Source organism: Aedes albopictus, chromosome 3 (assembly GCF_035046485.1).
Source record: "Aedes albopictus strain Foshan chromosome 3, AalbF5, whole genome shotgun sequence".
In the NCBI taxonomy this organism is placed as follows: domain Eukaryota; kingdom Metazoa; phylum Arthropoda; class Insecta; order Diptera; family Culicidae; genus Aedes; species Aedes albopictus.
The window spans coordinates 398,623,505-398,637,740 of record NC_085138.1 but is presented as its reverse complement, the minus strand read 5'-3'; the positions used below and the strand labels follow the sequence as shown (position 1 = coordinate 398,637,740).

General features: G+C 40.6%; 1 protein-coding gene and 1 long non-coding RNA gene across 3 annotated transcripts in view; one reads left to right on the top strand and one right to left on the bottom strand.

Moving 5' to 3' along the window:
- Positions 1 to 10,211, bottom strand: part of LOC115253497 (venom dipeptidyl peptidase 4) — a 536,181-nt gene extending 525,970 nt beyond the window's left edge. Inside the window, exon 1 of one of the 2 annotated variants that reach the window (XM_062856060.1) lies at positions 10,112 to 10,211. The gene's annotated coding sequence lies outside the window, so the exon portion shown is untranslated. The remainder of the gene's footprint in view (positions 1 to 10,111) is intronic. The other variant, XM_062856059.1, reaches the window with a different exon arrangement.
- Positions 28 to 2,229, top strand: LOC134291930 (uncharacterized). The gene is made up of 2 exons (XR_009999353.1): positions 28 to 1,091; positions 1,159 to 2,229. It is a non-coding gene; the product is annotated as an uncharacterized LOC134291930 (long non-coding RNA).
- Positions 10,212 to 14,236: the final 4,025 nt, after the last annotated feature.

The following is a 14,236-nucleotide window of genomic DNA, read 5'->3' as shown; positions in this document are numbered from 1 at the left end:
TCCTCCTGAAACCCAAATGCCCCTGAGACCCTCCGAAGTGCCCCTGAGATTCCTGGAGCCCCCCCTGAAACTCACTGGCTCCCCTGAAACGCCACTGAGACACTAAAGCAACTATGAGGCCCTTTGTAACGCTTATGAGACCCCCTGATACGCCCCTGAAACATCCTAAACTCCCTGGAGCCCCTTGGGACCTAGCATGGGACCTCTTGAAATGCCTGTGAGACCCCATGGAACCCCTTGAGATGCTCCTGAGACTCTCTTTAATGTCTCTGAGACCTCCCGCTACACGCCGAGACCGTCTGGAATGCCCTGGTAATACTCCTGAGATCCCCTGAAATCCTCCGAAACGCCACTGGGATTCCCTGAAACACTCTTGAAATTTTCTGGAACTCCTCTGGAGTTCCCTGAGATTCCTTAAATCCCGTGTGGCCCACTGGAATAATCTCAAACGCCCAAAGACTCTTTGAAGCGCCTTTGTTGTCTCCCATAAACGCTATAGTTACCACCACTATTACATTTTTACGCACAATATTGGTTCTGAATAGCCCTCCCTCTTTTTATGAAGGGCATAATAAAGGTGCATAAAAATAGCCTGCATAAAAAAGTTTTAGTGTACTTTTTTTTCAAGAAAATCGTCAATATCTTTTGATCGCACGACGCGCACGGAAATATACATTTTTGGAAGCTCTAAATAGTGGTTCTTGAACGGCTTTTGAGAAATCCGGAAAAAAAGATAGAGCGATGAAACGATTTGTTCTAGCGCCACCTTATGAAAACTACACACTTAATCTCCAAATTTGATCTCGGTAAACATGAATAACGAACTCAATCGGTAAAAGTTATTTATACTGAAATGTCGTTAAAATTTGACAGTTCATCAAAAATAACTTGGCAAAAATAACGAAATTCAGTAATTTACGTTCATTGCCGAATCTCGGCAAACTTTTTTGCCACAGCAATCGGCAATCTAATCATGTTACTGAATTTCGGTAAAGCGCATCTGTCAAAAATGAAAATGAAGAGCGCTGCCGGGTGCCATCTTGGAAAAAAAGGATTTTTTTGAAGCGAATCATCGCTCGAATGATTATCTCGTAAGTAAACCAATTGAATTCATTAACTTCATCAATAAATGGATGTATTTCTTAATTTTCTTTTCAGTCTGTTATTTTGGTGATGAAGCGCTGCAGGAGGACTGCCGGATCCTCTCTTCCAAGGTGCCTGTTTGTTTGCTGCCGGAGTTAACCAGCCGAAGCAAAAATGGTCCGAAGGTATGAACAAACTGCATGTAAATCCACAGGAAAAAAGGCTCCCCGTAAGCAGCTGGCCTAAAAGACCCCAAAAGTGTTGCCTCGACCGGTGGAGTGAAGAAGCTGCATCGTTACCTGCCGGGAACGGTAATTCTGCGAGAAATCCGTCGTTACCAAAAATCCACCGATTTACTGCTTAATCCGCAAGTTGCCGATCCAGCGCACAATGGTTTATTTTCCGATTTTCACGCTCTTAATTAATAGCTCGAACGATTGAGGAAATAGAGCAATGGTGTCTTCGGCAAAGTTGACGGGAATGACCAGCGTCATCTTTTGACAGTTAGAGTTTTCGGATCAATCCCCCTAAAAGTGAGATACAAAATTAAAATTTTTAAATTGTTGAGATAGAGGGTTGACGTCTTCGGCAAAGTTGTAGCATTTTTGATTCCAAACAACTTTTCTGAAGACGTCAATATTGTATTTTTACACCAATGGAGACAGAGGCCTGTGTTTGAAAGTTAGCCCCAAAAACACGTTTTTTAAGAAAAACATATATTTGTTGAATTTTCAGACCCATACAATGTTCTGCAAAGTTGTATGTATCTATAAAATACGTAACTTTGCTCAAGACAGCTGTGGGAATTAAATGAGACGAGTTATAGATAAATTTATGATTTTTTTTCATCCACTTTTAGGGATAAATATCTTTCTTAGGGGCAAAAAGGTACAGCTGGGGATACCCTTATCAGAAAGTGCATCTAAAGAGCTTTCAAATAAAGGTTAGATTGTCCGTCCACGATCGTCTACTGAGGAGATATGACCATAATAAAAAATGTCCATACTACGATTTAAGGTGAAACGGGACGCCGTGTTATTTTTCCTATCTTGCCTCTCTTTCTAACAATTTGCCTCGCGATTTTGAAGATGGTAATCTCGAGACCTATCGCACTGAAGATGCTGAAAACCAATCAGCATATGCACTGCAAGTGAGCATACACAATGATAGGTTTTGTTGCAAAATATGAAGTAGAATCTGATATTACCATCTTAGTAGCAACAGAGCAATGGCGGATATTTTCTCGACCGTCCCGTCCGCCCTTAATTGCAATCAAATCTACTTTGACAGAATAATTCATGGCTACTATGATGAAATATAAGTTAAACCTACTTTAGTCTTATCTTAATAAAAGTTCATTGTGTTGACTTTCTTCATATAAAATTTCAAATTTCTTTACAGAAGAACTCGTGAGTTGTTTTACTCTGTGAGAGCGTATGAAACCCCAATAAATCTTAATATTTTATTCAATGAATGAAATTTGTACTAAATAGTAGAAATCATATAAAAAGGCTGTGGATAACATTTTCAAGAACAAATTTGGTATTTAAAACAATCAGGACTGTTGCGCAAGTTAGCTTAGAGAAGGCTCAATATTATTTGATCATAGTAGCCATGAAATTTAATGTCAACGTAGATTTGAATGCAGTTAAACCGTAATATGGACATTTTTTATTATGGTCATATCTCCTCAGTAGACGATCGTGGACGGACAAACTAACCTTTATTTGAAAGCTCTTTAGATGCACTTTCTGATAAGGGTATCCCCAGCTGCACCTTTTTGCCCCTAAGAAAGATATTTATCCCTAAAAGTGAATGATAATAATCATAAATTTATCTACAACTCGTCTCATTTAATTCTCACAGCTTTGATGTCTTCAGCAAAGTTGTGTATTTTATTGATACATACAACTTTGCAGAACATTGTATGGGTCTAAAAATTCAACAAATGTATGTTTTACTTAAAAAACGAGTTTTTGGGGCAAACTTTCAAACACAGGCCTATATCTCCATTGGTGTAAAAAATTTAACATTGACGTCTTCAGTAAAGTTGTTGGGAATCAAAAATGCTACAACTTTGCCGAAGACGTCAACCCTCTATCTCCAAAATTAAAAAAATAATTTTGTATCTCACTTTTAGGGGGATTGATCCGAAAACTCTAACTGTCAAAAGATGGCGCTGGTCATTCTCGTCAACTTTGCCGAAGACGCCATTGCTCTATTTCCTCAATCCTTCGAGCTATTAATTAAGAGCATGAAAATGGGAAAATAAACCATTGTGCAGCGCTTGGAGCGTGAAATTGCGCATGTTTTCAAGATGGATATGTGTTTCCAAAGTGCCGCCGTTACTGCCGTGCAGGATACCTGATCGGATTGTTCGGGGACATCATCTGTGAGCGATCTACGCCGAGCGCGTCACCATCATGTCAACGGCGCATACATGGAGGAGGAGTAGGAGGAAGTGACCCCAAAGAAGTGTGAAATTATGTTTTTGCCATTGATGTATACATAAAGAAACGATAAAAAAGCCAACCAGTGTGAATAAAATTGTTAACCTAATCATCATTTTCGTTTTATTATACTTCTTATCAATAAGCATGAAAGAAAATAAACATTTACTGAATTTCGGTAACCACACACTTAAATTAAATCGCCGACCTCAGCAAACAGATTGCCGAGAATCCAACAGCCGAGAATCCGGTAATAATTTTCACTGAATCTCGGTAAAAGTTTTAGTTTTAGGATTACGTTTTCGTGACAATGTTTTAAAGAAATTTGTTCTAAGTGTTACGACTGTTCCTCTGTGCTATGGGATTTCGGTCAGAACAGTTCTATCGCTACATGTTTTAACTCGTGAATAATCAATTATTATGAACCCAAAATCAAAATTGCTTGATGGTGGATCTTCATCAGTGATGCAATGTTTTTTTTTCGGATTCGAAGTTACCCCTCGAAAATCGCAATACTAGGCTTAAAACCCAAATGTCAATATCTTGATTTTTTGCTTTGGCTGTCCAAGCCATTTGGAAAATCTGCTTCAGAAACTCTCGACTCTCAATTCGCTAGACGGGCGCTTCCATTCCTTCAAGCTACGGAGTCACTCGACAATCTCCGTCGCCAGTAGGCGTAGAACTGAACTCGATTCTACAGTCGCGAATAATTAGCTTCTTTTCACAACGCCCGTCTAGCGAATTGGGAGTCGTGAGTTCGAGTCTCACCGGAGTACATAAATTTCTTTTCATAATTCAAAATCTCTATTCCATGTGCTCGATGACATGTTTCTGTTGTGCACCACATGGATGTCAAAGCATTTTCAACAGCTTAAAAACCACTGACCGCGCGGTGTACGATCTTTATCATACTCTGTTCAAGTTGGAACTAATAAATGTCGCATTGGGTGGATTGTCGTGGATTCGTAACAAATGCGACATTGTCATTATTATTGCGTGATGGTTAAAATTTGATTCAGTGAGTATCACACATTTAAAGCTTTTTAAAGTATAGATTATTAAAGTCAACCCATATAACAACGATGACGAGATTATGGTATGTATTGGGTACTCGCCAGTATGAGTCGACTTCGGAAATTGTTTACACTTTCCAGTTGATATGAACACCCGTGGAACAACTGTGTATACATTTATAAAGTACACATTTTTTTATTATTTTGCTTCCACAGCCTTCCAATATGTATATTTAGTAAGCGTTACTAAACGTACCTATATGTATACATCCACTACGAACAACAAGCCGATGATGGACGATAAGGGGAAAAAACGCATCATGTTGTTTGATGTATAACAACTTTGTTCAAGAGACGCGAGTATAGCAAATTCATTATGCGTCCAGTAAAATTTGCATCGACATCAAAAGCGACGTATTGAAAAATGGATGTTGGACGGAGTTTGTTTATCAGCAACACGTTGTTTACTTCAATAGATAGACACAAGTGGAGGACAACGAGGAAGGAACAACGGAAGAAATAATTAGTCGGGACATGAGTCTGGATGTAGATTTTCTTGTTCACTTGGGAGGATTCGTACTAGACTGGCTCAGAAATGTTATGTCAGAAAATCAGTTGAAATTTAACTGAGTTTAACGTCTTGGATTAATGATCTCATGACTTCTAATTCGTACGTAGAAGATCATGGGCAGGAATATGATCATTTTTTATAAGAAGTTATATTCGTTTGCTGTTTATCTGCTTCATAAACATTTATCAAAATACATTGTATGGCAGACTTTATTGAACGATGTACTGGCGTAGCGCTAATAGTCTAACTTTCAGAAATAACCACAAGGTTAGGCCCCCTTTACTGTTTTTCGATAGCATGCTTCTGAACTGAAATAGTAGCAAGTGAATGTAACTGTTTTTAAGGTGAAACATCAAGAAATCCCATTGCAATTTTGCATACAAACGTTAGAGGCACAAATCTGACGAACGAAGCATCGAACCAAGCCAAACTTGATTATCCTGGCTTTGCTCACTTGCAAAAAGAGGCAGCTTTTCCAAATTGAGCGCATTTGTTTACGAATTTTTAAGATTTGTGCTCTTGAAAACGTGAGTAGGGGTCCAAGTCAGCCATTGTGGCAGCCATATTGGTATTCTTTGAAGTTTCTCCTTAAGTGAATGATCCCATCCCGGATTATAAGTAGAATTCCTTTCCTCCGACTTTGTATCTGTGTATCAACTTTCACTCTTTTCTCTTCATATCCCTTTCGGGACGGAACGCAATAAAAATCTCTATACAAATGGCTCAACTTTGGCTCTCCAGGACTCTTAGATATCCCAACAAAACATCAACTAGTTTGGCAGATAAACCACAGACAAACAGACGTATCACTTGGAACAAAGTGCGATTTAACTCATCGTCACAAAAGTATAATCGCCCAATACTAATTACGCTGTACTTCGCAAACACACTGAGTAGATGGCGGTAGTGCAAAACGTCAAACAGGAGCAAAAACGATGCGAGCGCCATGAGCGAGAGATTTGCGAATTACAGAATATTTGAGTAGAGAAACAGACGTCACACTCTCATCGCTTCCTATCGATTACTTTTCTCAACTGCTGAGTGTTCAGTAACGGGTTTTTAACGAAATTTTGTAAAAATTTAACCAAATTTCGGTGAAATGTCATCGTTTAACTGTCAAACTCTAACGAAGTTCGGTAAAAGTTACTAACTTTGCCAATTTTTTCTTGTAAAACAAACTTGATTGATCGTGTTTTTTTCTTAGTGTGATCTCTTCTGAAACCGCCAGAAACGTTTAGCACCGCTGAAATTTCCCTTAAGCTTAAAGAGCAAAAAATTAATTTTCAGAAAATGTAACCCCCTTAATCCTCCTCAAAACCTCCTGTAACGCTTCAGAACCCATGTAACGCATCTGAGATACTCCGAAACCCCCGAAAAAACCTGCGTAATGCCTTTGAAACTCGCCAAAAATCTTCTGAAGCTTTCTGAAATGTCTTGGAAATCCTCCTAAACCCCCTCGGACCCTATGTACCCGTACCCGAGACCTCCAGAAACCCCCGAAAACGTCTATAGGGGGATTAGGGGCACAATGGATACCCGGGGCGAAATGGACACCCCTGTTTTTGGTGAAACCGTTGACTTTTATGTTAAACTTTCATTGCATAAGAGTAAAGGAACAAGTCATGGTTCTATTTTTTCAAAAGTACCATTTATACTGCTCCAAAATATCATTGAAATTGAAATATGTTTTTCATATGGTCAAATTCTTATAATTTCGAAGCAGCAGCAAATAAGGTATTACGAGTGTTGGAGTATGTCCACCATAAAAACAACTGAATTGTTACCTTATCTACATGTAGGGGAGACTTGATCCCTTTTTCTTAATTTACCTGAAACTTTAAGAAAAAACACAAAACTAGATCCGATTTCGTACAAAATGGCAGGTAAACATCTATTGCAAGTTAATACACAACAGAAGGCCTTTAAATTATTGTTGAAGTTTTCAAAACTGTGTTTTATGGAGGCATGTCTTATCATGTATTTTTCAAAAATGGGTGACACATGGTTTATTTAAAGGGAAAATAGTTCCAGAGTCTTCCTATTCATTTTCTTTTCGAGTTTTCTTGTATTTTCGATGAATATGGAGTGTTTGAAATTGTAAGATTTCCTTAAATTCTTAAGGATATGCCGTATTTTCAAAATGGGGAGACTTGATCCCCCTTTTCTTGGTTTGTACTAAAGTTATAATTATCTGACACATTTTATCGTTGAATAGACTAGAATTCCAAGTAAATAGAGGATTCCGAATAGAATTTTATTTTTCACATGTATAATATGTGTGTAATCCTCGAGGGATCAAGTCTCCCCATGTCAATGTTGTGTATACTAAGCTGAATTAATTAAAATATGTTAACAACAGCCTTATTTGGATAAATAAGTTTGAAAGTATTTTATTTAAACTATGTGCTGTGAAATTTTGACACGATTTTGTTCAATTTTCACAAAGTTATTGAGATTTTTTGGAATCGCCTAAAAGATTTCTGAAGGACTGAAAACAAACCATCAGCCGTTAAAAAATAATGCAATGTACAATCAAAATCACTAGTAGCCAAAACATAGTCGTTTATCCAGGAGTAGTTTTGGAAAAATTATGCTAGAAGAAAAATGTTTTTGATTCCGAGTAAATATGGGGGGAACAAGTCTCCCCAGGGATCAAGTCTCCTCAGTATCCCCTATACGAAGATTTAGCAATGGAAGAAGTATTTTATTTTTGATCAGAATTTACTTAAAATAGCAATTTCAATGTTGTAGTCGATTCGGGGCGAAATGAACACTGACAATTACGAATAGATGTACGCGTATTGCATACTGTTATTCGTTTTAGACAGTTTGGAAAAAAAATCAATCCGATTATTTTAGCCTAAAGTTTATTTAATTAATTTTGATGTTATGTAAAGTCATCTAAGATGGAGTATTATATCTGTGGTATTGATCTCCGTAGGCAAATTAATTAACTGGTCAATTTAACCAAAGAATTAGCATAAAATATGCAGGGGTGTCCATTTTACCCCGATAAGTGTACATTTCGCCCCGTACATTTCCTACCAGCCCTGAAAAACACACGGTTTATAATTCATTATTTCTGGAGCTACATTTGAATAGGTCGTATGAACATTTATCGATATAAAATTCTATCAGTTTATTTTAGTTATTGTAGCAATATGGAAGATATTTTGGAGACTTTTACTGATGGAACGGAAAGCCTGTTTTGTGATGATCCTGCTGTATGTATCAAGTTTGTTCAATTTCAACGGTTTTTGCTATAATAAGCGAATACAACTGATCGAATTTTTAATCGACAAAAGCACATACGACCTTTTCAAATCGAGCTCCAGATTTCTTCACAATAAAGACAGTCTATCTGCTGTATATGATTGAAAGACGTAGGAAACAAGTTAAAGTTGTAAGTCAACTGATAATATGTTGAGTTTTACACTGTTTACAGGCCTAACATACTCATTTGCTTAGGGTGTCCATTATGCCCCTAATCCCCCTACGTATTTAAAATCTCATGATCAAAAACTGCATTCCATAAATCCGTAAGTTGTACAAAATGTTTAACTGATGGTGGTGGTGTTATTTCGGCACGGACAGACCGCCAAAATTTGATATTCTATGGACATTACATCGCTTGAACCAGTCTAATCTCACTGCTTGCTACAATCTATAGAGACTATGAGCCGACGATGGTTTAAGACTCTTTATGCAGTAGGGACAAAGATGAAACACCAACCCAGATAAAAAAACAAAAAACCTTCGATAGGAAATTGACGATAAAACGCACTGGCCTTCATCCCCTTGCTGTCGTCGTCTTCGTCGTCGCTGTCATTGTCGTTGAGCTTGAGTAATTAGCAGAAGTGGACTTGAACCGTATCCCGGCATCTCTTTCACTTGGCGCTTCCGTTCGTCCCGCCTTTCTTCCAACAATCAGAAGACGATAGATTGGAGGTCGGTCGGTGGTTGTTAGCAGGTCGTATCATTAATCAAACAAATCACTCGGATGGGGATGCTTTATTCCAATTCACTATCACTTTACGAGCACCTTAAAGTAAGTTTCATCAATTCCGCTTCGAAGAGGATGATGCCTCGTCGTCTTCATTGGCTCATTGCACAATTCAAATTGAAATTATAAGACAGCAGAGCAACAAAAACACTGGGGCGCAAGACACACAATCACTGCACTAACAAACTGAATCGGTGGATTTCGTCTGTTGTAGGTACCTACACTCAGCCAAATAACCTTAAGATTTCCATAAGGCCCAACTTATGAAACGGCCTTTGAATAATTCATAATGATTCGGATGAATTTCATAAGGTCACTCTATGACGTAAAATCGTCTCACAGCTTGGCTTTTGTTCATGTTTAGCAACATGATATTCTCAAGCGTCGGTAGCCGTGTGGATAAAACACGGGCTCGGTGATCCCGACGTTCATGGATCGAATCCAGTCTGCATCATTTTAAGTTTTTTTTGTTCTTTTCATAAGTCTATCTTATGAAATTTGTCATAGCAAGCACGATCAATTTTCATAAGGTATTCTTATGACATCCATAAGAATTAGTTATAGCAAATTTTCATAAGGTATTTCGATGAATTTCGCTAGTTTGTTTCGCTGAGTGTACGTACGACACAAAGCGGTGTGAAGAAGATGATCATCTGGCATTTGCGCGCTGTTAGTCGCGAAACAAAATCTCGCGAGTGGATGCTGCGGCGCGGCTGTACCACCACTACACAGCGACGGCCGCCAAGATTGTAGCCAGGTAGCGCACCTCTATATGCTACGTGTACCACAATGAGTTTCCCCCATTCACGATTTTCGGTACCGTCGCTTCACCTTTCGGGGCACACGGGGACCACAAGATCTTTTCCGCGGAGCAAAAAAGCCGAATGATCACGTAATGCGGCCTTCCAGCTGATCGACATTGCGTCACATTCGCGAGATCCCGAACGTCGCCGAACGTTAATCGAACTAATTCGCATTAATATTCGTATACCTATTCCATATTTTGCGCTGCGTTCCCTTGATTGACTAACCCGCGAGAGCGCGCACTTTGCGGGAACCTTTCTCCGGCGCGAGACGCGTCCAGCCGCCGATCTAACAAGACACCAACTGATGATGTCTGGCTCGAGAGGCGAGGCGAGGGAGCTTCTAAAGCATGCACGCTTGATTCGATACTCACCAAGCGCCGACGACCGTTGAGTCAGCTAAAAGTCAAGCTACAGCATAGTGAGGTATAGATGCTGTTCTGCGTTGGCCGCCGATGCTGATGAATTTTGCCCTGCGGCAGTGAGTTCACAATGCACCGCGCAGCGGAAACAGGTTTCAGGTCAGAACAGCTAGGCAAGGAAAATTTACGTGCTCACGTAAGTTCAGTCAAATTTTGTGGTGGGCCAGACGTGTAACTTACAGGTAGCCTTTGGCTTGTATCAGGTGTTAGGTTTGACCACAGACAAACAGACGTAACACTTCGAACATTTTTTGATTCAAATCATAGTCACGGAAACATATTCGCCCAATGCTAAAAGGACTAATGCCGTTTTTCTTTTTGATCCAGTTCCAACCTGGGTTGGAACTGGATGAGATCACAGTTTCAACCCCAACCGACTTCGGTTTCGCTTGTACTAAAGTTTGTTTGACGTTTGTTTGTTAACACATTTTCCGCCAATCCAGTTCCAACCAAGGTTCAAAAAGAAAAACGGCATAAGTTTGGCCGACCACCAACTAGGTGGCGGTAGTGAGCAAACGTCAAACTCGAACAAAAACTATGCAAGCGCCACGGTTGGGCAGTTGGCCAACTATCAAATTTTGAAAAAGACCGTTAAATCGGTGTACGATGAGAATTATCAGAGTGTTACGTCTGTTTGTCTGTGGTTTGACTATGCATAATCAATATGAGTTAGGATGAAGCTTCGCAAAATATTCTTGAGATAGTTAATATTTATTGAAATATAAAATTTCCAGTTTTTTCAACATTGAGCCTTTCGTTATTTCAGCCTTATGTAATGATTCCATAATTTAAGCCTTTATTCGTGTTCAGCCTTATGTGCAGTGCTTCCATGACTATGTTAGCATCCCGATTCGATTATTCACCCTTGAATTTGTTCAACTATCGATCTTCAATTCAACATACCTGAGCAAGTATGCGAATCATACATTTGCACTACATCACATAGATAACACATAATCAACAGTAGTATGCCACAATACCGGCAATAGCATAAATATTCCATATGGAGGATAACGTGTCTCTGGTGCCAGCCTTCTGATGCCACAATACTCGGTTTGGGGCTGCCGCTCTCCATGCTCGATAATGACCGATCCTCACCAGATCACGTTCTACCTGTTCCATCACTGCGGTGCGCTCCTCGACTTCTTACCAAACGGATATGTGACGAATACCAATTATGTAGGGTTGTTATCTGGCATTCTTACATGATCTGACAACCGTATTCTTCCGGCTTTGACCACACATACTGGGTTTTTTGTAGAGTTAATCCTGTGGTTAATCCTTCGCCAGTACACACTGTTATCCTGCATACCGCCGAATATCTTCCTTAGCCCACGTCCCAGTCAGTGCTTGCAGATTCTTCTCGTATCCCCGGTTAGGGCAGTCATTACGGCAGCCAGCAGTAGGCAAGTCTTGTACTGGTGATACGACTTCGTTTCCCGATTTATATTGTTGCCAGTCGTCAGTAAGGATTCAAAGTTGACGAATTCCTCCACCATGGAGGTATCCCTGTCTTACGTGACATTAGGGGTGATACATAAATTATGTCACGCAAAAATCGACCATTTTCAAGCCCCGCCTCCCCCCTATGTCACACTTTTTGTATGGGACCTCAACATTTTTGTATGGATCGTCACGTTCAGCAAAACCCCCCATCCCCCCTAAATGCGTGACGTAATTTGTGCATGGCTACTTATTTACTAGACGACTCTAGTCGTGTTCGATTCTGTCTAGTAGCATGTACTAGACGTATTCACCAGCAGTTTGCTGCTTCGCGTTTTAGGTGGGCAGAGCTGCACTATTCCAAATATTTATCCGCAAATCGCACAAATTGACTGTGTTTCGAGAAAATCGAGCCCTGGCTGGTAGGACCGGCTAGTTGCATTACACCTTATAGAGCGATGTTAGCGATGACTTCGAGAAGAGGGAGGGGGGATCGTCATCGTACACGAGTACTCTCTATTGGCTAGTGTTCCACTAGCTATCGCCAAAAATCTTCAGCTGTTCCCTGGAAGCTTCTGACTAGTACTTTAGACTACCCACGACATATTCCACGTGGCTACCGAATTTCAGCTTGCCATCGATCATGACCCCTAGTTGCTTCAGTGAGCGCTTGGAATTGTTCGTGCACCCGCCCGTGGTGACCACTGCCTGCTTTTCAGACTTGCGGTTGTTCACCACCACCTTCGTTCTCGACGTCAACCTTTTCCAATTGATTCGCCGTATACCACCAGAGTAATACCATCAGCAAAGTCAACCACTTTTATTCGCCGTGCAAACCAGGCATTTTGATGCCTAGTTGCACTTCCTGGCGGTTTGATATTCTATCCCGCACTTCCTGCCGAGTTTGCTCCTATCAAAGACTGGCCTTTACACAACCACGACTTGTGTCCTTGCTTTTAACGCATGCAGCCTTGAAGTCGATGAAAAGGTGATGCGTTGAGACCTGATATTCACGGCATTTCTGGAGGATTTGCCGTACGGTGAAGATCTGATCCGTTGTCGGCCTGCTGTTGATGAAGCCCGGTTGATAACTTCTCTTGAACTCATTCTTTGTGGATGAAAGAAGATTGAAAATGAAGTTCTTTCTTTTTAAATGGTCGCCTTCTTTTGATAAGGCAGTTGACCGGTTTATCATAAAATTAGAAAAAATCGGTCGGTACAGAAAGACGGCCAGGGCTCATCCTGATGAGTTCAGAGCAATCCATCCTTACCAGCTGAGTTTTTTGGTTTAAAGCTGGTGAATGGCATCCTTAACTTCTCTCAGCGTGGAAATTGGATCACTGTCGTCTTCTGCTGCACTGGCCTACACCGTTGCCATGGAGGTGTTCATCGAAGTGCCGCTGCCACCTTTCAATATGAACTCAAGCCCATCCGTTAAAAGGCTCTCGTCCATATACCTGCACAGTTCGGCTAGCGTTACGAAGCCGCTGCGGGATGCCTTGAGCATTTGGTAGAAACACCGTGTTTCTTGACAAAGACACAGCAGTTTTATTTGCTCGCACACCGTTTTTTTCAAGCCGGCGTTTTTTTCCTACCGGAAGAGACAGGTTGGCTGTTTCTGCTTCTGTTTATATTGTTCCACGTTCAGTCGTTTCTTGTCTTTATTAACGTGGCTTTTTGTCCTAAGTGAGTTCGCCATGATTCTGCCGGGTTCTTTCCTGAATTACTACCACCCGCGCTACGTTTTTTCTTCCTCCAAAATCGCTCTGCAGTTCTCGTCGAACCATTAGATCCTTCGACTCCTTTTTATGTATTCATTGGTGCTCTCGGCTGCGTCGCTGGTTGCTGCTTTTACTGTACTCTAGCAATCATCTAAAAGAAGTCACTTCGAGCTCATCTTTGTCTGGCCAGCTACACTCGATTTCTTCGGTCGTTATAGGTTGTACCGTGGCGTTCGTCGGTACCGTATATTGCTGATGGCTAGAATTATGATGATCTTGTCGAGTACATGATCACACGTTCGAGCTGCACATAAGATGCATCCTTCTTATCATCAGTGCTTTTGGAGTGAGAGTTGTACACGTTGATTATGCTGGAGTTGAAGAATCGGCCCTTGATCTGAGGATGGGAACACTCACTTGCAAAAAATTACACTCGCTTCCAGTTTTCTCAGCTCAGAAGCGTGCAATCAAGAAACGATGTATGGACGACTTTTGCCTTGTGGTTTTGTCTAAAACTTTGCCGAATAGAGTAGGGGTCGCACACACATACCAAAGTCGTGAAGGAGCTACGAAGGCAACTCTCCACGAGGTGAATGTAAATTACACTCACCTCGTAGAGAGTCGCTTTCACAGCCCTGTCACGATTTTGAGATGCGTGTGCGACCCCTACTCTATTCGGCAACGTTTAAGACCAAACTACAAGGCAAAAATCGTCCATACATTGTTT